General features: G+C 45.0%; 1 long non-coding RNA gene across 1 annotated transcript in view; it reads right to left on the bottom strand.

The window, feature by feature from the left end:
• LOC108641813 overlaps positions 1 to 23,450 on the bottom strand; it is a 42,104-nt gene extending 18,654 nt beyond the window's left edge. Inside the window, exons 1-2 of the long non-coding RNA XR_001922293.1 lie at positions 23,342 to 23,450; positions 22,892 to 23,205 (exon numbers count right to left, since the gene is read on the bottom strand). This is a non-coding gene — a long non-coding RNA (uncharacterized LOC108641813). The remainder of the gene's footprint in view (positions 1 to 22,891; positions 23,206 to 23,341) is intronic.
• Between the last annotated feature and the right edge of the window lie 1,599 nt (positions 23,451 to 25,049).

The raw sequence follows: 25,049 nt of genomic DNA, 5'->3' as shown, positions 1-25,049 counted from the left end.
ACCCTCAGTTGGAGAAAAGTGCCCCCTTGGAGGTCCTGAAGTTGGGTTTTCTGGGCCTGGCACTCTGCACTGCCCTGCACGTGTGTGTGGTGTCTGAGCACAGGGGCCTGATGCTCATTTGCCACATGCTGGGGTCCCCTCCCGAAGGTGAGGGCCACAGCTGTACTTTCCAGAGGTGATGTCTGCACCACATGTGCTGGGTTTCTGTGTATGTGCACACCAGCATGGCCATGACCACCTGCTCCACAATGTGGAGCTGGGTGGGAGCCTGGTGGCCAAGCCCTGCCAGCGGTGGGCTCCACGTCTGCATGTCCTCAGCACAGTCCTTCTGTAGCAGCAAGTGCCCTGTGTGGGGTCAGCCAGGAGACAGCTCTGACCCACACCAGTCCCAGGTGTTTCTGTCAAAGTCATGACAATGCCAAGGTAAGGGACACGTTTAGTTTGGCCAGCCTGAACCACCAGAGAATTTGTGCAAGGCTAACTCGGCTTCTCCCCTTAGCCTCACAGCTGCCCTTCCTCAGGGTCTGGTCCCTGGGGGAACATCCTGGCCTTCTACCCTGGACAGGTCATGCTTCACACTCGAGGCACCAGTGTTCACAGTATTCCCAGGGCCAGTTGCTCAGAGACTGGAATACTTCAGTAATAGCCCATCAACATTTTCTTGCTAGGTGAGCATCCGGTCCGGCATCTGACAGTGCCCTCTCCCAGATGCTTGTGACAACCCCCATGTGGGGTGAGGACCTTCCCCTGTTCTAGGGACCCATTGGACCAAACTCTCAATGCAGATCTTGGATTTGACCCCCGCAGATTGTGGCATTGCTCCTCCCTTTGGCTGCTGAGACAGTGGCTGCAGCACCCTCCTGGCATGCTCTGCCGGTCTTCAGAAAAGGGCTTTTCCTGCAGCTATTGCTTTTTCTCCCCAGCCTGAGTGCGAGAGTAAGCCTGAACCATGGCAGAGGGTTTTTCCTGCTTGCACTGCATCTTTCTCTTCACTCTCTCCATTGTCTGACCCTTCTGCTTCCCTCGCCTGTTCCACCAGTGTTCCTGCCACCCGAGGAGCCCCCAGCATCTTTGTTTCCTGGCTGTATCTCTTGGAAAGCATCATCGGGTCATGAACCATTTCTTCCAAACACTGGCTGTATCTGCTGCCTTAGCACAATGATGGAGTTGCCTATATGGTCTCAACTTGCTGCAACAAAAAGCCGCACTTCTTCAATCTATTCAGTGAGTTTTTGTTATCACTTGAAATACAGTAGTACAGCTCTGCACCCATAATGTCTTCAGAGCCACTTAACAGCACAGCTAGAGAGCACGATTCCAGTTGAGCTCAGCTGAACACAGAAGGTGACTTCTGGTGCCGGAGCACTTCATCATTGGGGTAAGGCAGACTGGTGAGGCAGGGCAGCATTTGACTAGGAAAACCTCTTTCTCTGACATCCTAAGAGGGCAGCATAGCTGTACGAGCTAAACTCTTGCTGGAAAACAAAAATGTTTTTGTTTTGTCAAAACATTACAGTGGTGATTTTGTTCCTGTCTTTTGAAGGGATGAGATTTAATCGACAGATCCATTCAGCTCCTCAGTCAGCTTGAAGAGAGCTGGTTAATAACAAAGACCATTTGCATTCACACAGTCCCACCAGCTCCCTTGCATGCATAATGCCTCTTTGGTTGACTTCTCCCAGGGAGAAAACCAGTTTCCTGCTTTGTCCTTGGAAATGGTGGAAGGTGCAAACTCCAGGCTAAATGCAGCTCTTCTCTGCTTCAGGAGACTCAGCCCACTGGCCTCACATTCCTGTGGTCAAATCTAGCAGAGCAAACATCTGGAACATGAAAACAAACTCCCAGATTCAGGCACTCAGTCATAAGAAGGACAGGGAGGGCGTTTCTGCTGCAGTTCATCATCACTAGGGTGAGGCGTCTGTGTGGGTGTGCGTACAGGCACACATAACAGTCGTCCTAAACTTTCTGTAAAGACAGTGCATCGTGTGCATCTGCACAAAAAGATTACAACTCCAGGTGAAATGGGAATTTTACAGCCCTCTAAATCCTTAACTTTGAATCTTTCAGTGTTTATGCAATTTGGGAAGAGTCTAATTTTGACTTATTGACATCAGCGCACTTTACTGAGTGAGAAGGACTAACTCCTACTATGGTTTCCTCTGAATCCTCATATGAAGAAACAGAATTATTACATTTATGCAAACACTGGGTGCAGTGTTTTCAATAAAACAAAATGCCTTTAAATGAAATACTTCATATAATTTGATTTATTTGTAGTCCTGCTTCTAAAGATTAAAAACATCTACAGTCTTCCCATGATCAATAATCCAATTTTTAAGGGGCTGTTACTTTAATTATAAACATATAAAAGCAATCCAAGTTACTAAAACCCTATATACAGACACACTGTAAAAGCCGAACTACTTTTTACCCAGTAGGAAAAAAAAAAGACATAAATAGGTCTGAAATGTTGCAGACATAAATATTTTGGACAGACAAGAAAAACCTCTGAGAATTTGGGACCATAATCAAGCCCCTTAGCAGACCATTCAGTAAACCACAGCCTGAAGGACCCTGTGGTGGGTCCCAGTTGTGGAGTGGGATGTTGGAAGGACGCAAAAGGCAGCACACCTGCTTTGCCCAGGGGCCATTCACCTGGCACCATAAACAGGTTACAAAGTAAAAATGGCTTCGTAGGTGTGCCACAAGCATTCACAGCTTCTGTGTGCAATGGGGTGTGCTTCAGCTGACAGACGAAAAGAGAGAACACGCATTCCTTCTCTGTCTGCAGCCAGATGGGCATTTTTTCTCTCTATTTCTATCTCTTTCTGCCCACCTCCTTCATCCCTCATCCAAACTCCATAAGCTTCCTATTACACCAGAGTTTAAATCCATTTGTGTTAAACTATTACTGTTGTAGATGCTCTTTCTATCTTCCTGCTGCTCAGTAGGAAGTAGACTTAGTGGTGCCACCCTAACTAATGAAGATTTATTTAAGAACAGCTCAAACGCATTAAAAACCAGTAGCTTGATCCCACAGTCCTGTTCTAAAGCCTACAACCTCCAGCCCTAATCGATCATTGTGGTGTCCAACAAAGTGCTCTTGGCAGACCCAACACTGTCTCAGATGCATTCTTACATATATTAGTTGCATTAAATAAATTATTATCACTGCACCAAACTGCCTCCTGGCCTCATCACACGTTAAAATTTCAGGACCTGCTTGGGGCTCACCCTGCATTGCTGACATCTATGAAACTACCATCCAAAGAGTCACCCAGAGCCAGACACTGCAGTCAGGCTCATGCAGCAGCTTGTAAGCACAACTGTATTTTTAACATCCCAGAAACAGTTACTGCGTCATCTCCCTTTATGGCTTTCCTGGAATATTCTTTATATTCTTTGGTTTGTACAAAGTGCTGCGTCTAGGATGATAACTCTCCCTGCGCAGATTGGATGGGATATTCCTGCCCTGTGAGGAACACATGGCCTTCCTCTTAAACATAACATATTGATTTTAAAATTGCTTTGATGACTAGGAAAGCAAAGCACAAATTGGAATCAGTGCATTTATCAGAGCTCTGCTCTTTGTGCGAGGGCAGACGACGTTTCTGATTGCCAGAGGACAAGCGTACTGGTCTCTCCAAAACATGAGGTAAAGATTTACGCAAGATGTGCTCTTAACTCTTGTCCTGCCCAAGTCCAGAAGTCATTCTCAACAGGTTGGAAAACACCAAGCCAAACTCAAATCTTACCTTAACCTGTCTTTTTATGAAGGCTGACTCATCACTAGCTCTGCTTTCACTGTCAGTAGTAGGGCAAAACTGCTCTTTCACAAGGATGATATTTACTCCATATTAAAGTTTATTAGGCTTTAGTTTTTTATAAGGCAGCAGCAATTAATTGCATGGAACATGTGTTTTCATCATCCCCAGCTGTAACTGTTAGAGGGTACAATGAGAGAAGAGATAAGGTGTAAACACCCTACAAAAATAATCTCTGGGCTTTGATATGGATGTATTGATTGCAGTCACCTGGTTATCATCAAAGCTTTATGTGAAAGTACTGAATGTATATTTTATTTTAAACACTTAGCTCCTCTAAATCACAATCACTGATATTTTTTTCTTTGTGACAGTAACAAGACACATTAGCTAGCTCTCCTCTTAAAAAAAAAAAAACCAAAAAAAAACCCAAACCAAACCAAAAAAAAAAAAAAAAAAGGACTTACAGCCCAGTGTGTGGCCAGATAGGACATTACTTCATCTTTTGTCACGGTCTGGCAAACAATAAACCTGCTGAGATTTAACTGGGAACTGGTGCTAACTCATGTTCCTCACAGACCTTGGGCCAGCTGAGCGTGGATGAACATCAGACAGAGCCTATGACCAGCAGCAGCTCATCAGGGCAGCCACGGGGCGGCCATCAGACACCGCAGAGCTCCCACCAAGGTAAGAGGGAGGAAAACTCTTGGAGACAGCACTGGGGAGGCAGGGGGAGGTGGGGTTTGCTCCAAAAAAACCCCACACCTACCAAATCATACTGAGCTCCTGCCTGAGGAACATACTGAAAGATTAAGAGAATTAATTATTGAGCTTACTCATGTTTATTCAATCTTCCCTTTTGTTTTCATTTTTCTACTACTTTTTCATCTCTCTTGCTTTTCATCCTCTTGTCTGCCTTTGCTTCTCTTTTCTTTCTGCTTTTTCCTATTTCTTCCCTTCCTCTGCTGTTTCCAATCATTCCCTTCTGTGCTTTTCCTCTACCTTTTCCCTTTTTTCAAGTGTCCTGTCCCTCTCATTTGCTCCCTGCAGGAGAGGAGAGGTGGGCACTGCTGTAATTTAGTGCTGATTCCTTATCTAGGTTGGGATAAGCAACAAAAAAAAAAAAAAGAAAGGAAACGACACATATTTTGTTTGAAAAATGTCACAGGTCCTTTAGGATCCTGATTCAATTCCTCCAAAAAATAAATCAATTTCAATTTTTAACAGGCATCAGATCACAACTCAAGGTACCTCTCCTTGAATGCAGTAATGAGTCAGCTAGTTCTAGAAACTGTGGGATATAGGAAACATTTTGCCAGTTATTCATGGGCAATTCTGCAAAATTCACCACAACCACTATTTAGTGAGCTCTATCACATGGACTTTGCCATTGTTCAACCCTCTTGTTTTTACACACTTATTCCAACACTGAAAATAAAGACATCTATTTACTTAAGCACATCTTTCTGAACATTTTTAAATGCAATAAGCTCTTCATTTTCTGCCTTAAGTCACACCAAGGACAAGGCAGTAAGAGCTAACAAAAGTTCTTACAAAAACATTAGAGGTACTGTAGCACTGCTATCACATTTATAATACGAGATAGTATTCTACACCTCAGATTTAATGCACACAGAATAGTTACAAGTACAATGGCATTTCGAAAACAACATTTAGAAGCATGAAATTACAAGTGTACTGACAGTTTTTTATGTGCTTCCTTATAGCACAGGAGCTGCTGCTCTTTGTCCACCACATCCTTTGTGTCGAAAGCAGCCCAATACTAATAAATCTCAAATACACTTTTGAGATTCATAGCAAGAGCTGCAACACCCAGGTGGAATTTATAAACATGTCTTATAATTGTTTCTGTGCCATGCTAGAGCACAGACAGAAGGAAAGGTCTCTTTGCCCTGTTACTGGGCATCATAAATGGAAGTAGCTTCATTCCTCTGCCTGGGATCTCATCTGTGATATGTGCAGTTCTGGCTGGACTTGAAAGGGACCACTTTCCCAGCCCTTGCTGGAGCAGCCCTGGGCAGCACCACATGCCACTTGCAACCGGTGGAGATGGGACAGCCCTGCAACACCTTCTTCTACCTCATTTAGGGAACCAAATATCTTTTTAGGACACTTACTGTAAATATTGATGAGTATTTATGTAAGGGAGCAGCAGGGCTTTAAAATCTGGCAGTGCCTAGACTTAACAGGACTCAACTCTGCTACACAATTAATATTTGGGGGTAGACTTCTTTTTAGGCATTTACATAACCTTAGAAAGTGCTTTGCTCAGAGCTGTCAGTCAGAGAGGTTCCACACCCAATGTACAATGTTTGGATATAAAAACTAGACCATACTGTAATAAACAGGTTTTTTCCTGAACTCATTTCACGTAATTGGGCAGGAATCCCGAGATACTGGAGGCTTGAATCCTGCCTGGAAGCACAGTGCTGGGCAGGGAGGGTGCTATATGGGTTACACTACTGAATTGTGACTCTGGCTCCTCAGAACAATTCCCTCTACCTTTCTCCACCCACCTGGCAATCTGGTGTCCCCAGCTTTTCCCTGAGGAGCCAGTTAACCCAGAGAACTGCAAGGATTTATTTAATGTAACAAAAGCTTTTGTTTTGTGAATATCAGGCTTAAGTCATTTTATGGATATATCCTCTGGAAATAATACTCAGATTTCCAGAGCTTTAGAGTAGCTATTTGGAAATTCATTGGTAGAAACATTGAGAGTTCCTAAAGAGATAGGTCCTTAGTTGTAGTTTCTTTAACTGAGACCTTCCTGACTCAGTGAATTCCTGCTCTCATATACTAAAGGTAATACTCAATTTCTGGGGAAAAAAAAAATTCACTGATTTTTTACAATTATTAGTATAAATGTTTACCACAGAAAATAATTTACTGGCTTCCTCAGTTTCCTTCCATTAAAACCCTCTTACACCACACTGTACTTTATGCGTATACGAGAGAAAATCCAAGGTCAAAAGCACAGGGGCCCTGCTGATGCTGTTGAGCCCCATCCTTTCAGCGGGGCAGGGAGGACCTGTGCTGCCCCAGGAGCTCGGCACAACCTCCCGGAAAGCCCAGCTGCTGCTGCACTGCTCATGGGTGCCATCCCTGCCCACCCAGGACAGGCCTTAGAAGAAACCTTCCTCCACAGCAACAAGCAAGAGGGCTGGAGCACTGGCCATCCCCGAGCACCACGTCATGCCCTTCTGCCTCCCTGCAGAGCCACAGTAAGGCAAAGCAGTGCCGATCCTCAGCACTACACCCTGAGGTGGTGAGCAGAGGCATGGGAGAAACCCAGGTGGCCATGGCACTGGCGTTTGAACATGAGGTTATATGTTATTTTTCTGAGGGATTAGGTTGTATCTGTCCATTCCAATAATCCTTCACCCTGACCACTGAAACTCCCTGAGCTCCCAGGTGTCCTGGCCCCAACTGACCCACCTGGCCCTCCTCCTTCCATTCACCACATACACCTTGTGTTCAGCAACGTCCGGCAGTATGCACAGAGCTGTTGTCAAGAACTTTTCCTTCCATGGGAAAGCCATTTTTCTCCCTTTTCCCTTCAGCTTATAAAAATAAAAGGAAATAATGGAAAATAAGGGGATTGTGAAGTTACAAATTTATCACCTGCACATTTATCTGGGAAAACATTCTCACCCAGCACCACTTAGACTTCCTCTTTGTTGTATAGGTACTGTGCATGACCCTGTGAGATGCTGATAGTACGTTTCATACTGCCAGCTTACTACAGCATCCAACTCCAGGCAGTGCTGGACTACCGCAGTACCTGCATTCATGTGTGCCTGCACACACGGGTACACACACTGACTGTAAAACACAGCTGTTATTCTTTAAACAAACATGTTCAGATTGCACAATATTAACGGAGCATTTTTTGCTTGAAAAAAGAGTCACATATTTTATATCCTTTATCAATCATGATGTCTAAATTTGGAGCATCCAGTAGCATACTCACTGATTTCTCAGTCAGCTCTTGCCTTTTCATTTTGACAGTATTTTTCAACCTCGATACTGAGCGGAAGAGCAAGTCATGATCCGACATGTTAAAAACAAGAGCCACTGCTTATGTGCCCTGTGCAGCAGAGCTACCACTGCTGTGGGGGCAGCCCAACAGCCCGTGGGGACAGCCCGACAGCCCACAGCCCTCACACAGGCAAGGCTCCCACAGAGAGGAGTACAGTTGCATGTCCCTAACACTATCACACCAGCCTTGCTTTTTGGGGACAGGCTCTGCTGCATGGACAGCATTTGGATTTTTGTTGTAAAAGAAGATAAATGGCTCAAATACTGATCTTCCCAAAAGCTGACTATAATAACAGTAAGTCAAATAAATCAGCATGTTTTGGTATTCTATAGAAGGTATGTTGAACTATCAAAGTATGATAGCTGTCTCTCTTCCAAGGATAGCCAGGTGATCATTCTTCCCATATCTCAGGGTAGATAGGAATATTCATATCCTTATACTTGTGCTACATATGTAAGCTTTAAAGTCCTTTTTGAAATGCTGAAATCAAAGTTCTAATCAAGCTGGCCCAACCCTCAGAGCTGTTACAGCCAACACTCAATACCACAAACTCAGGGGGATTGCCCTTCATTTAGACTGCTTTAAGAAACTTTGGTTCCCATTTTTTATACTGTCCTGGCTTTCCCCCACTTGCAGCCTTGGCACAGGGAGCAGACAGAGCAGTGCAGGTTGTAGCACACTCCTGTTCTTGACTACCTGAACACAATGCAAAAGTGCAGGAGCCTGCAGCAAGGACCTGCCTTGAAAGAGGTTGGTGTGGAATTTGTCACCAGATATAGGAAGCTGAAGAAATTTGGCTTTTACCCTGCAGGAGCTCTGACACAAAATATCTAGAAAAAGGGCAATTTAGTAAATCCGTAGTAGATCAAATTTAGTAGATCATCATTTTCATCATTATTTTCATCTCTTGAATCCTAGCAATAGCTTGAGCAGGTTGGAAAGAGCTTCTCTGAGAAACAAAGAGGTTTTGTCCTGTAGAGCCACAGCCCAGTGAGGGCAGACTCCTCCTATTACCCCTGGGCATCAGGTCCAGGCCACCCCACATCATTGCTTCCCCTGCCTCTGTGTCCAGAGTATCTGCTGCAAAACGCTTCACCAATTTACACAGGCCTCAATGTCTGCCTGAGTCTGGACATCCAAGAAGCATCAGGAATAGAAAAGATTGTGATATTTAAATTTGTTAATAAACAAAACAATACATGGCAGCAATGTTCCAGCTGGAAAATAAAACTCACAGCTGGAGCAGGCTGGCAGGGCGGTGGCTCTGTGCACATTGCAGCCCCCACCCTGCCAAGAGGGAACTCGGCAGCTGCCCGTGCCTCTCCTACAGGAGCCAGCTCCGACCTGCCCATGGCAGAAGGGATGCTACAGCCTGGCCACTGCCCTGCCACCACGGCAAGCCATAGCTGCCCCTGCCTTCACCGACTGCATTATTTCCAGCCATTAAAGCACTGCTCTGCAGGCCTGGATTTTCATGTCAGGATCTATGAGATACAGAATAACCCTACAAACCAAATTATATGGCTGAGACTCTCTTTTCCCACCTGGACAGAAACAATTTTGACCCCTGCCTGTTCTTTAACAGTCTTTTCCTACAGATGAGTGACCCACAGCGCTCCACCTCAATTAACCACGGCCCTTGGCTTTTGGTAGCAATTTGTTTTCAATTACCTCCTTCAGACAAATCTGAATAATTACCACCACTTTTTTCACATTTCTTTCTGATGTCAAGTGTGTACCAAAGTGTTCACAGTGCATCAACTGTTGATCCTGCAAAATTCCAAAGAAAGCATCAGTTGCCCCTGATGAAGACCGGGGCAGCCCAAAACCTCAGTTGCTTTGCTTGGCACAGATCCGTGGGCACAGACAGAAATTTCTCCCCAGTGAGGAGTGCAAGTCTGAGTGCTGCAGGGCCACCCTGGTTTCAACTCTGCTAAGTCAAGGGGAAGCACACACCTACTAACAAAATCACTCCTGCCTGGAGCTGCAGTGCCGGCAGGGGAGCGGCAGCAGCTCCTGTCCCAGCTGAGCCTTGTGAGATGCCGACTGCTCCCAAAGCAAAGGGTACCCACAGGGGCTTGGGCACATGCTGCCCTCCCTCGCTGGAGCCTCTCCACCACTTTAAGGCAGCAGGAACCAGACCTAAGTTGATCCTAGTAGTAGATCTTCCAAGGTAGGGAAGGGAAGAAAGGAAGCTGCAGCACACTATGGATCCTAATTGCATTTGCTCTGCAGGCTCTGAAATGTCAGTCAAACAAATACGCCATCGCCTTTACTGCTCTGCAGTTGCCATTTACTATTTTACTGGGAAATTGTCCAGGAAAAGGATACTACCTAGAAGGGACTATTATGCCAGCACTGGAAACCAGCAATATTTCTGAACGACCCCATGGGCCCATTATCTATTCCTACACTGCAGAAAGAGAAGAAGAGCCTGAGTGAGCCAATTTGTGTTTGTGGTAGCAATTGCAGCAGTAGTGGGGATGGAGACAGCCCAGGACCCAGCGGGCACATCTGAACTGGTGCACGCTCTGGAGCTATAACAATGCACACCAGAGCAGAGCATGATTCAGTGAGTGAGGGGGAAAAATACCATCTTAAGATGAGCTCTTTTATGAGCCCGAGTTTCGTTACACAACTTTATCAGAGTTTATGAGGACTGGAGAAAGCAATATGAAAAGGCACTCTCCAGCACACTGTCTAGCTCTATCAGTCCACAGAACCAGTAATTCCCAAGAGATGCAGATAATATGGGGCAGACAGGTTTGCTGAAGTGACAAAGCCACCTTCCTCAGGAAGAGCCCCACTAAAACCATCTTTTTTTCTCTAGCAATGACTCTGCCCTAAAAGAGTTCAATTCCTGCTGTAGGGAGCTCCTTAATACCTAATTACCACTTTGCTACACTAGGAGTGAGCATTTGAGATACTTAACATGCAGAATCATTCTGAATCACCCCATTTTACCACTACTTTATTTTTCCTCCCAGTCAAAAAAGCATACCAAAGGGTGCATAGCCCACTTCTCCTTAGTGTAATTCCCCTCCTGCTCCCACAAAGAAACATGGATTTACCTGGACCACATACCATTGACTTATAAGCAAAGTTCAGTCTGTCTGTCCTTCCCTCTCTTCAGGTAGCAAGTACCAGCAGGCAGTTTCAGACCTACTTACAGATTCAACCTCTTTGAGCAGGAGGAACACGGTTGTGTCTGGCACAGGTGAGGAGGAAACCATCCATTACCAAAAAGGGCAACTCCCATCCCCTAGAAATCAGCTTAGCAAGGAAAACCTGTGCCCTTCACAAAAGCTCCTGGCTCACTGTTTCCAGAACATTCAGCAACCATTTTATTTCTGACATTTTTTGGTTTTCGTCACATTGTCTCTGGCACTGAAAGCACTGGTGGATCAATGCTCGGTTCAAACTCTTGTGTCAGGGCATCCTGTCCGTGGCTCTGGGGCAGCACTAACAAGGCCACACAGTGCCCTGCAAGCAGGGGAGAGGGTCGAGGTCACCACCAGCAGTGTTGTGGCTGCTGTCTGGCACAGAGATGGCTGTTCTGCTGCAGTCTGGGGTCTGTGTTCACTGCATCACAGGGATGTACACCATGAGCATTTCGTCCCTATCTTATTCTTTGCACACTTTGTTGGCTCTAGGTATGGTTCCTGCAGATATACCAGCTGGATAAATATTAACTTTTTTCATTTTAAACAAAAAAAATGCCATGGTTTATCACCCCTTTCTCCCTCTCTGTCTCTCAAAGGGGATTTCTTAAATTCACATGGGTTACGCATTTTCATTAACCACATTGGCTGCAGTAAACTATGTTTGAGTCATCATTTAGAGAAGTGAAGATTTAATTTCATGGTGGAATTAAGGGTGACATTTCCTTTTTATTTATACTACACCAAGGATTAATAAGGTTACTATAACCTTAATCTTTGATAGCTCAACAATAGAATACTCCGGGATTACTGCAAAAGCTGGATTTTAACTCTTTTAATCCCATTATTGTTGATAACCTTATCAACACTGTGCCCCACCATAAAGGTGGAGTAGAAGAATATCAGACTCTACAATTCCTTACCATGGAGCAGCACTCATAGTTTGAGCAGAAGAGCCAGAGACGGTTGCTTGGTTGATGCCTGCAGTGAGGTTCACAGTTTGCAGTAGGGCTGCAATGCTGCTTTTAAAATCCTTCTCAGAGATCTTTGCCAAGAAAAACAGTGGTCCAGTGGCATATGTTGGCAGAGCAATGCAAGGTTGCTCTAATTCCCTTACTTTGTTTTTCCCTCCTCCCATGCGACAACTACTCCAAGAATCAGACTGCCAGTCTGGCAAGTTGAGATCCAGAAACTTATTGCTAATTACCATGTTTACAATTCCCAACCTGTCTGTTGGTGCCAACAATCAAACTGCATCCTCTTGAGTGCACCAAAAGACACTTGCTGGCAGTAGTTTCCTAAGGTTCCAGGCTGGCTACATTAATTACTGTTAACTTAATTTTTGTGTATTGAGAAGCAGCTTTAATTAGTGATTCCATGGTTTAAAATCATCCTTTTATGAGTTTCAAGGAATAGCAGTTAGACTTACAGACTACTTACCAACCTACATATCTTTTATTTGGAAACACAAGTGATAGTAAACTTATATATGGCCTGACAAATAAAATAGGCAGAGGTTTAATAAAAATCTCACCAGGAAATGAAAGGTTATGCCTTCCCTTTGAAGTAAAATAAGCCGCTCTAAAAAGGCAGGTTGGATATTTTTTATCATCCTCAGTAAATATTTGACTGGACAGAATAAACCACATTCTGATGGTATATCACTGAATCAAAGCATTTAATGAATTAAAAGAAAAAGCATGTGTTTTATGAACTCGGTGAAAGAGAGCCCAAACTCAAATAACTGCAGGGCAGAGACTGAGCAGAGAGGATCCAGTTTGTGCCCTGCAAGTTCTAGTCCAAAGCTCCTGAAGGCCATCTGACTACTCAGTTGGGATCCCCTTTAGCAGAGCACATGCTTCTGCCCCACCAGAGTCAGTAAAGCATGCTGTGCCCTAAGAGCAGCACCTCTCAGCAGTCAGGCTGGGCTGTGAGGGCTTGGGGACTTGCATGGACACCCCAGGAATCAGCAGGAATAGGGCTGTGCAGGACACAGGAACAGGCTACCCACTAATGTTCTGTGCCCAGGGCCCATGCTTGTAGAGCCCACCCAATGCCCACAATTCCCCTCCACAGCAATACATTTCTAACCTGAATTTTCTAACCTGGCAATGACATTCAATCTCCATGATGCCATGGGCTTAAAAAGTTGGTCAGAAACTGATGAGAACTGCACTACACTGCCTCTCTGAGGATGTTTTATTCTATTCTCTAGTGGATGTGGAACTACAAGATAGAGAGCAGAGCTAGCCAGAGCTCTGCCCCCCGACATGGCTTGGTGCTCCTGGGGTGGACAGGCTGATGGCAGCAGCACAACGCTGATCTCAGTCAGTGCTGCTGGATACTGGCAGCATGCAGATGCCAGTGCAGCCAGTGTCTGTGCTGTGTTGAGGCTGCAATCAGTCTCATCTCTTAGGGGCAGTTTGGATAGTCACAACCATCTGAAAATTGACAGTTTTAAGACGAACCCTGCATTCAGGCTAGAGCAGCATCATGCCCGTATCTGCTTATAATACTACTAGTCCTTCCTGGCTGTGTAAGGATAGATCTAGGAGTCTGATTTTAGGCCCCTTTTCCTAAAACTTGGTCTAACTAATGCAATAAAAGGCCATGGTAGGACTCTTTTCTGCCCTGTAGCAGATTCTCCACCATCTCACTGAGTCCCAAGACACCAGCTAACTTCCCTGCTCTCCTGGGCAGCATTTCTCAGGCTGCCAGCCACTGCCAGGCTTCTGCTCTTGCACTGCAGTCCTGCTCTGTGAGGTTGCAGTGGGCTACTGAGAAAAAGATAACCCAGGGCAAAACTCAAGCGTATGAAAGGTAGCATGGGGTATGGGAAGTAGAGCCAAAGCAGGGGGTAAACCAAGGAGACAGACACTAAAATCAACAGGCATTTTCACTTACAAGGGGAAGAAGGGAAGGAAAATGAATCAGTGCTCCCAGAGGAGGCAGTCTGGATCTGCTCTGGTCCTAAAGCAAGAGAGTGGAAACAGGCATTTCAGAGCAGTTCATTTACACAAGGTGTACTGAGTATGCCAAGCAAATTACCAAAGGAGGCAATAGACCTGCATCTCAGAGAATGGTCTAAAAGGAGTTACATTGGCACTTTAGAGCAAAGAGAGATTCGAGGCTCTGAAAGCAAGCAGCAGTATACAGGGACACATGGATGCAGCTCACGTGGCCCACGCTATTGATGTGTTTTCCCTCCCCAACCCAGCCTGCTCAGCTTGATTACTTACATCTTGTATAACTTATAGACATAGTCTAAAGAGAGTCGGCCAATTTCCACTCAATTTATAATTTAGCAAGCAGAGAAGCTTGATTCTTCTAATTTACATAAAACATACATAAAACTGAACACAAAACAGCTTTAGAGCATATGGGCAAAGTACACGAGAGCCACAGAGAAAAGGAGGAGTGGAAAAGGACATGGAGCAAAAGCACTGTCTGGATAATGCTTTGCTAAGGGGTTCTGAGTACTTTTTTTATGATAAATATCTCACAGACAAGCAAGTTTTCATTGTCACAGGCACGTATTGGCACTGCACCTCAGCCTCGTCACTGGACGATCAGCCACACAGGCCTATCTAACCAATGCCATAACACTGGATGGGGCTTTTCTATTGCATCTTGCTTTTTCTAGGTAAAGAAATATTGTTGAAAACCTTCTGCAACAATATGGCAAGAAGGCATCAGTGTGCATCAAGATAGTACTGCCTTCCTCCCATTCCCTCTTGGACACCTCCTTTTCTCATAAAGAAAGGCAGGGAGCTCCCACCCTGCAGATAAACCCAAGTCAGCATCCTACTTCCCAGGGGAGCAGCAATGGGGCTGCACTCTGTGATGGTTTCACTCAGGCCTTCCTGGAGACCAGCTTGTAACCAGGAAGGAACTAGGAAGGTGATCATTATGACCGTTTCTCCTGCATCCCTCCTCTGTGACTGCCGGGTTCTGACAGAGCCAGTGAAGGCATTCTCTGAGAGGAGACACCACTTGCCAAGTGCCAAGTGCCTCCTGTGGCACAGTAGGCTCCAAATCATGCCTCTCTTCCCCGTTTGCCTGAGGATTCATCCTGGGTACTAACAATAGACTCCATGGAGGCTGGTGGAGCCCAGGCTGCCTCACCAGCTTCTGTCTGAATTCAGTCATTTCCAGTAAGCAATGTATAAATAGATGCTGCCTCATTATTGGTGTATATTGTGCAAAGGGTTTAGCCGGGGATGAAGCTTGTCTGCTTTCCTTTTATGGTTGAAAAGCGGGATCCCAGATCCTTTATGTGAGATCTCTGCACATGTCAATCAAACCACACCAGGAGGAAGATTTTGTGCTCTTAGGTCCATGTTAAATGGCAGCCACATGGCCATGGGAAACGTCCATGGGAACAAAATGCAGCTCTGCACGTGTGCGTGTATGTATAGGCACATTTACACATATGCACAACAAAACCAAATGAAAACAAAATTCTAATGGTTGCAGCCTAATTTTTCTATTCCTTTTCAAACCCCAAGATGAGGTTGTAGTCTGAGCTACTCTGACACAAATCTCACTTGATATTGCTATAAACCACTGATTTAAACTAATGGAAGAGTTAGCCTCTGATTTAGAAAGCAGACCTTAGCGCCTGGCCCAAGGCCTGAGCCTCTCAGCCCTGCAGTCTGGCTGTAGTGCATTGATACTTGCCAGCTAAATTTGATCATGAACTCTAGTGAAGGCAAGTTATCGATATTTCAGAAAGCCATTCCTCACACTTCTGAGCAGCAAACGGCCCATCACTAAGAAGGCCAAACCCTTGTCAGCATGAGCTGACTTATATGAAATGAAACACTGACCTCACTGCTAGCTCCAGAGTTAATCTCGGAAGAGAGATTTTATTAGAGAAAGCAGAGCTATTGTTCTGAGCCTCTCTACAGGGCACATATTTAAGTTTTGCATCCAGGAAATGTGAAATACTTTAAATAGAGTGGTATTTGGTAAAAATTAAAACCTAAAAACTACAGTATTTTGTGGGGGATTTATGTATTTGGGTTTTTTTTCTTGGATTTCGCATCACGCCCATTCAGCATCCTTTTCCTTGATGGAGTTATTCCTCCCTCTTTACCAGGGAGGTTTGAGCAGAGCAAGCAGCACCGCCTCACTGCAGCTCCAGCAAAGGAAAATTAACATGTTTATGTTCATTTCTAACTGAGAGTCTGGACTGGTCCTGCCTTCTCCACTGGTAAGAATTTACATACACAGAAATGACAAGCACCTGAACAAGGAGAGCAAAAGGGAGTGGGGTTTGCCTCTTGATTCCTAGACCAGGACTTGCAGATCCAGTTTTCACCAAGAGGCTCTATGATCAGCTGAAGGCAAATGGATTTATGTTATCACATGTGCAATAGACACATGATGTGACAGCCACATGATGTCATAACACAACAAAGGACAGTGAGTAGTCAAAAAGAAAAGGATTGTACTGAAACCTTGAAAGGAGTTATGTTATTGTCTTCTGCTTAACTCATACCTTGGCAAACACACAGGGAAAAAAGTCTCTTTCTTAAAAACAGAAAATTCACCACCTCTTAAATAGAGGTCTGAGAAAGCTTCCACTGCTCTCCTCTATGGTTCAATTACTAGAAGATTAAATGATCCTGACATTTCTAAAATAAAAGATGTTGAGAAAGAAAATCCCTTCCATCCCATCAAATCTTTTGCACGTATCATAAACAGAAAGGGAGACAGCCAGGCAGTGGAGGAAAGTAGGGGAACAACAAACATTTTTTCCCATAGTGGTCATAACAACCAGGGCATCAAGAATGTAATAACTGTTGCTTTAGTAAAACATCAAGTAATAACCTGTATAACTTTGGATTTCAGGATAATATTTTATGGCAACTTAATGAAGAGGTAATACAAAATACATTTAGTGGAGTAACCAGGTAAGTTATCTCCTGAAGAATGATTGTTAAAGGATGAGTTTCCAGATCGTGTGAAGCATTAGTGTGAAGCCTCCATGCTCTTACTATTTCCTACCTAACTTAAAGAAATAAAATAAATCCTTTATAATGCGTTAATTAGTGATGTCTTTTTATTTGAATTTTCTATCAGCTTCTTGTTAGGAGAATGTGAATACTTGCAAAGCTATTACTATCAGATAATCTAAAAGTAGTCATATGAAACCTACATTATCTATGTAAATGCCTCTGTAAGATGCAGCGAGATGGTTCTTTTTTTGGTAACAGGCTGCACAATTGCATGCTGTACTGTTCTGGTTCAGAATGTTCCTCTTTCTCCAATTAGAGAAGACCAGTCCCATGTTGATCACTTTATCTTTGATTGCCAGTGATTTAAAAGATAGGCCTGACCTGTGACCATTAATAAACTTTGTGATGTTGTCCTGATTTAGTAAGAGAACCGCTAATTTTCCAAACAAGGTTATGAATCAGCAATTGTCAATATCAAAGAAAAGACAGGTATATTTTTCCAACATTTCATGCCTATGAAATGAAATTATGTGAAAGGGTTGTACACTGCATACAACTCAGATGAGCTGATATAGAACAATACGATGGTGACAACTGCCCCTGAAACAGATAAAATTTACTTAATCTGAAATACTCTAGAGTAGCTTGGAAAGTTTAGGTTACCTCTTATGGGCCTACCTCTTTGTTTCAGTGGTATAAAGTGTTGGGGAATTATCAGAGCCATTTCAGCTCCATGGAGGTGTGTCACAGCAGTCAGAGGCAAAAAGGCCTCCCCAGGTGGCTCTCCAGCCCTCATAGGGTGACTACTGCCTGCCATGTCTTGTCTAAGGTAATTTTATATCTCTAAGGCAAGGGCTTTCCTGCCTGGACATTGTTCCATTACTTTATATCATTCCCACTGGCTAGAGGGGTATTGGGTTCACTGAAAGGGAATGTTTCTTGATAGCCATGCTGCATTTTCTCCATACATAGCTTAAGGTCTGTTTGCACACACCAGGCTACATTGCTTTCCTGTAGACAGGAGAAATTCTGATCGCTCCTGATATCAATGGAAAATTTCCACTGGTTTCTGTAGGAGAACGATTTCAAAAGCATGATGCTCATTTTGTTAATCTATATGGGCATTATTATGTAATTTTGGCTAGGTATGTATATTCATACATATATATATAAACCCCTGCCCTTCAGCTATATATTCAGGGCTCTTATTTTTCCCATCAATCAGCCCCCTCTAGTTTCTGGAACATTTCACCTAATATTCTGTTGGCTGCTTTTAACTTAATACTGTTTTTCCAGAAAGCAAACTACCAAACATCTGTGATGTTCCAGACCTGGTTTCAACACTTCTGGTGCATACTCCGAGCGCCACACTGCGATACCTCCTCGCCTACAGTCCCTGGTGCTTCACCTCTCCTCTGCCCTCTGTCTCTGCAAAGCTGGGTCACATCTACCTTCTACCATCACCTCCTAGACTCTTTTCTCTACCTTCCTCAGGATCCTGTCTGTCCTTTGGTGTCAGACTCTTTCCATCGCCTCTATGAATTCTGGCTTGGTTTTTCACTTTTAGACTACTTATTTTTGGCCTGTCATTTAAATTTCTTTTGAGTCATTGTTATTATCGAGCCAACTTTTATAAATAGCTCTAAGCATTGCAGGTATGTGATAATCAAGTCCTTTGATTTTTGAGCAATTTGGTTACTAAATGATAGCAATAAAAAGCATGCAATCATCATGGGCGTTAGCCCAGGAAATGTTTCTACCGTTAAAGCTTTCAGGAGGTATATGATGAATCTGGTACAAATTTATGGCTCTTAATAATGAGTGTTATGATTTACTTTTGCAACACTAAACGGTGAGGTGTCATAACAGCTAAGGGTAATACCTGGGGGAGGTGCTTTTCAGAAAAATAGTAATCTATTAAAAGGAAAAGAAGAAAAAGCCTTTGGTATATATAAAGACATTATTTATTTTTAAAAACACATAAAAATCCAGTTGTGTACATTACTGCTAGAATGATGTAAAAAGGCAGAGAAAAAGGCTAGTTAGCTTAATCTCACAGTTGCAAAGTATGTGTCTAGCTGTGTGGATGTATAGGTATTACTGTTTTTAATTTCCTCAAGAAAACCCTATGAACACTAGAAGCCACCTCAACTAACATAAAAGACAATAACTTGTTAAGGGAAGAAAACTTACACTCCTCTCAAAATCAGATGTAGTCTGAAAAGCAGAAAGCAAGCAGAATTGATCCTAAGGAAAGGCATCTGCATAACTGTACATATCTACATTCAGCAGTGTGGACATTTATTTTAGGCAAATTTGCAGCAGCAAGAGGAATCATAACACTGGTCATAAATACGCACTGCAACAGCACAGCCCCTGCTGAAGTGAGTGGGTGTTGTGCCTCTCTCAGGTCTGAGAGAATGGGGCTTTTCTACTATGCTGTAGCCTCCCTTCAGAGAGGTGTGTGCATATATATTCATTCCATTCAGAGATATATACATATATAAGGGATGTAGGCCTAAATATTTGCGGAAAGGGCACCTGAAATCAAATGGCAGTCCCCATCACTTAATTCAGGATACTGCTAAGCAGAGCAGTGCTTCACATTATAGGCAGACCCAGGCAGGGCTGTGACCCTGCCTGCACAGGACAGTAGGGACCAAAGCTACTCTTCCTTCTCACACTCCTGCCATGGGGCACGATGTACCCATGGTGCTTGGGAGCACAGTCCTTTGGGCAGTTCCCCACTCCAGGAAGGCCCAAGCAGTCACAGAGCAGGGTGGGGAACAGCCAGCATCATGGGTGGCTGCAGGGGGGCCCTGCACGCTCCCAGCTCTGCACCAGGACAGCTGCCACACCAGTCTCTGCTCTGCCATCAATCGGCTATGCTGCTTTGTGGGCTCTGGCATGACAAAGACTTACCTATGGCAGCAGCCTTTGAGGCTACTCCAGTGGATAAAATTACCCAGAGATATAAATCTTCATAGGATTATGGCCTTTAAAGACATGGCTAAGTTCAAGTAATTATTTTTGGGCTAATTCTTTATTTAATTTTCTACTAGGATGCAGATTACAAAAGCCATTTTAGAACAGAAATTCAGTATTCTGAATTAATTAGATATGCACTCACCAAAATAGCTGTTAACGCACGGTTGGTGCTGCCACAAACCTCATTCTAAAGTGTCCTAGAAAACGCTCATACTGGTACAATTAAAACCCCTTATTTATAAAGTAATTTCTTATTATGTTCCACTATAAACTTTTAGTATAATTTTTGCTGTTAATAAAATATCATTAGACTATTAGAGGCAGGGGGTTTTTAGAGTCATTTTTTAGCACACAGGATTCGCAATTTCTAAAGCAAAAAAGTAGGAAGTGTAGCATTGTAAAAAATCCCTTTCACTAGGGGTCTAATCTTTCCCGCAGTGAAATCAATTGGGGCTTTGCTATTGCATTGAATGTTAGGATTTGGCCCCAAATATTTTGAATTTAGCATGAACAACCTTGGTCCCCTGAACAAGTCCCATGGAATCTATGTGCATTCCCAGGATCATCCCTGCAATATGAATAGTCACTTCTTAGAGAACTGTTGTTCAGAAATATGCATATGTGACAGACCCCAGGAACTGCTAATGAACAGGGGGAGCCCCTCTGAGATCATGCTATTAGGAAGCATCATTCCAAGAGCCCTTATAAAATATTTTAGAATAATTTTGGTAAGCATATCCAGTATTTCTCACATCAAATCTTACACTTTCACTCTTTTAACCCACATAGCATAGCAATTCCCAAAAGATTTTAGTGAAGAGAAGTCTACAATCATCAAAATGTTAATTTTGACAATGACAAAGAGTACATGCATTAAAAATGCATCAGCCCTGTCATTAAGGCATTATTCAGCAAAACCATCTCATCATGCTAAACAGAAAGCAACTAGAAGAAAGCAAGTAAAAGAACCATTTGCTAAGCTTGTATTTATGGGTACCAGTCCAATCCATACTGCACAAGGTACTCAACCAAGCAAAGAGCAAACAAATCCTTTACGTGATGAAATGGGAACTCCTAATAATACTCTAAGCATGACTCAAGGGAAAATGTCAACTAAAAGCTCAGATCAGAGGAAGGTTTGTAATACAAACCTGGATGTTTAAAATAGTATTTCCATCGCTGTTCCTGCAGCACTTGTGAATGTGGCTGTGTTATGGTGCTGAACTGACTATGATTTAGCAGCTGATCATGTCTTTTTAAAGCATAATTTAACATTGTTTCTGAGGCTGTTGAACATACTAAACTAGAAGAAAAAAAATCTGCTTTCAAGTGGTATTAGAGGAACACAAGGATCAGAGTGCTAGCATCAAAGATGTGTCTGAAGAATAACAGATCCACACATCTGTACAACAAGGAGCGCTCCACTTGCTACTGAAGGCAACAGAGTAAGATTCCTTTGGCAGTTGTTGGAAATAATTAAGCAGAACATAGACAGCCTTTCAATCTCTAAGCAAGAGACAGAGAGAAAGACATTCTCCATCATCCCGCCTCGCACTCACAACTTAACAATCATCCCATGTCTATCTCGTCCACATTAAAAATCGTTCCTAGCCTCATCATAGCTGAGCTTCGAGAAGGATCCATTCAAAAAGGCTGTCTCATCACAGTAATCCTGGTCTTGCTTTAAAATGGCTTCTGATCTAATTCATTTAAGGCTGAAATCTGGTCTCACAATTGTGACTACGTGGCAAAAAGACCTGGAATCATCTGGGGATGTGGAGAGGTCTCAAATGGGAAAAAAGGGATGATCACACCCTGCTCCTTTTCTCTGCCACTCTTGTGGGCAGAGGAGCAGGGGAAAAAAGACTGGAACTATGAACGCTATGCCTAAGATTTTCCTAAGCACAGCATCTAAAGACTAACCAGGCTTTTAATCAAAGCCTGTATCCTGCTGCTGAGATTGGAGAGAGGATCAGATGAACCTCTTCTATGTTAAAGCAATGGGGCATGTCTTGGCCAACAAGGGGAATCAACACTCCGTTGGTCGTGTTTCCCACCTGTCCAGCTGCAAACAGCATTTAGGGAGTCCTGAGCTCTTGGGAGAGGGGCAAATAAGCCACCACCTGAGCTGCAAAGGGCAAAACAACCCCTCAGCTCTTGCCCTGAACATGTGTCTCAACCTGGGGTCTCAGAAGCTGACAAACTCTACATTGGGCTGGGACTGGTGTGAAGTGGATTCTTAATCCTGCCTTCACTAGGTTGGTACTGCAGGGTGAGGACAAGGAGGTAAGAGGATCATGACTCTCCCTGAAAGCAACCGTCCACAACCTCTCTGCCAGTAACGGCCCCGCTAGGTGGCCGAACCCCTCGGCAGCCGGGGAAGAGGGACTTCCCCGGGAGTCGGGCGCTCTGCGGCCGTGCGAGGTGCCCCTCGCCTCGCTAGCACGGGTGCTCGGCACCTCCCCGCCCGCGAGCACCCCCAGCCCCGCACGACTCGGCTGCTGTGGTGCGGGGGCCGTGGCCACCGAGGGGGCGGCAGCCCGGCTCTGCAGCGTTGTGCGGGCAGAGCCGGGGCCCCCCGCCCTGCGGGCCCTCGTTGTCCGCGAGGAGACCCCCGGCAGGCAGCAGCGAGGGCTGCGCGCGGCTGCGGCTGAGAGCTGCCGGCCGATCGGGACACGAGGGCGTCGGACGGCAACGCCTCCCCGCCCCGGCCCAGCCTGCCGAGCGCTGCCCGCGGATGCGCTCCCCGCAGCGGCCGTGGCTCTCCCGGTCACCCCCTACCCGCGGAGCTTGGCCAGCCTTTACCCGGCCCTCCCCAGCCCTGGGCTTGCTCCCACGCACACACACACAGCGGGCACCCCCTTCCTCAAGAGAGGGCGTCCGAGCTCCCCCCGCCCGGGCATAGACACAGAGTGAAACATTGCAAAGCGTAGGAAAAGATGGAAAAGGTGCTACCTTGGCAACTAGAGGAGGTGAGGAGCCAGCTGGTGGGCTGGGGGCGGTCGCGCTGCCTGCCTGCCTGCCCGCCGCCGGTACTCTCCTCGACTACGCGTATTCTTAAGCAATAACAACGTAATCCGTATTATCCACCCAAGAATACCCGTCACCGAAGAGAGTCAGAAAGCTGCTGCTGTTGCTGGTGGTGGTGGTGGAAGTGCGGCACCGGGACAATAAATCCATAACTATAATTCGCCTCTAGAAGAAGGAGAATCCACAAGGGTTGCCGAGCGATCTTGTCCCATATCCAATGGACGCTGAACCTTTCCATCCTGCGGAGGCAAAAGAGAGGAGCAGGCGTTTAATACACACTCGTACAGTCCCTCTGCTCTCCTGCTGCCTTACTGGAGCGGGCAGGGGCTTGCAGGCGAGGTGAAAGGAAATAAATCAAAGTAAGGCTGAGTTTACCTGGTGATTGCCTGGTTTCTTCCTCTGTGCTTCTCTAGTATCCTATTCCCTAGCTGTATGCTCCATCAATTCTCTCTGGGAGCTTGCAAGAGATGTCATACGCAGCAACAGATTCCTGTAAAAGAGATGCACGGTTAAGCACACAAATATTACAAATCTGTTTGCATAGGTGGGCTTGGGAGAGCTCCGATAAAGCAGCAGACACGCCTGAGAGACTTTTCATCTGGGCTTTGGAAATGCATTTTACAAGTCCTGACTCACACTGACTCGATGTGCTACCAAGAGGAGGGAGGGCGGAAAGGAAAGCGATGGAGAGGGGGGGGGGGAAATCAAAGAAACAAATAGCAAAGCCTCCTATCTCAACAGAGGCACTCCTCTGTCAGGCCTTCCTAGTGCCATGAAAACATAAGGCGAAAAAGGCTTCAAAGTACAAATTCAGCGCGCTCCGCTCCCCGCGTGTGCCCGAACGGCGGAGCCCGGCGGCTGCGAGGTGCCGAGCCGGGCAGGCGGCTCCGCGGCGGCGGGGGGCGGCGGGCAGCGCACCTCCGCCCTGACACTGCCGCCGCCCTGCCAAGGTTTGCAAAAGGCGAGCCGAGGGGGGGGGAAATAACAATAATAAAAGAAGTTATTTCCGAATGGCGCCTGCGGCTCTGCCTGTCACCCGGAGCAGTTCCCTTATCAGCAGCGCTCGTGCCTGGGGGAGGCGGGAGGGGGAAGCTTTGTCTGATGATCTGCCGCGGTGATAATAAACGTTTATTGTTCGCCAACTAAATAGAAAGGATCCCTGCAACGTCATGGCACAGCACACTTCGCCTAGCGCTTAGGAACTTCTCCGTGCTGTTTCACCCCAGTTCCTGATACTAAGGACAGCTTCCGTGTGAGTGACGGGGAGGGGGGAAAAAAACTAGCACCGCACCGTCCGAACCCGCACAGAGCAGGGGTACTCCGCACTTCTTCAGACATGAGTAATTATGCAGCACATACAGCTCTCATTATCCACTGCATTCGGTGACTGACCAGCTTGTTGATTAAATTCCAATTGAAATTAATACAAGTTTGCTTTTCCTACAGATTTCTTCCTTAACATGAGCCCTTGCCTCCCTTGACTTATTACTACTATGCTTCGTACGAAAACATACGAGAAGACAGCATTTGTTTTGTAACAGACTCTGGCTTGAATTTGAAAGACAAGGGAAAAACAAAGATAGAAAGAGAACAAAAAATACTTTGATAGCTACATTACCTTAAATAATTTAAAAAATATTTCCAACACACTCTCCTCTATTTTAATCTCATTGTAGGTGTAATTTCCTGTATTCCTCTAACACAGCAAGCTCTCAAGTCGTATTCTAAATGGCAGCTGGAAAGTAAATAACAAACACTGTAATTTTTCCCCGCTGTGAAACTGAAGGCTCTAACCCCATTAGCTGGCGTTGGAACTCAAATAACTGATGCAGTGGGTTTCCTTCAACTTGAACAAAAGCCGTTTGAAAAAGTGAAATGCACCGAGTCGTGGCGAAAACATTCTACAGTGATACACCTAGACAGATATTCTCCGAAATTTGGAGGCGCTCCATAAATGCATCGAGAATTGGGCAGAAATCCAAACTTTGGGTGTTTGTTGGGTTTTTTAAAAATATTAAAGGATGTGATTCTAGGGGGAAAGCAGCACCGCGCGGCGCCAAAGCTGTTCTCGCCGTGTCCATCT

The sequence above is a fragment of the Manacus vitellinus genome, unplaced genomic scaffold (genome assembly GCF_001715985.3).
Source record: "Manacus vitellinus isolate BGI_N305 unplaced genomic scaffold, ASM171598v3 scaffold_56_pilon, whole genome shotgun sequence".
Lineage (NCBI taxonomy): Eukaryota > Metazoa > Chordata > Aves > Passeriformes > Pipridae > Manacus > Manacus vitellinus.
Note: the sequence above shows the minus strand (reverse complement) of the source record. Positions and strands in the feature narration are given on the sequence as shown.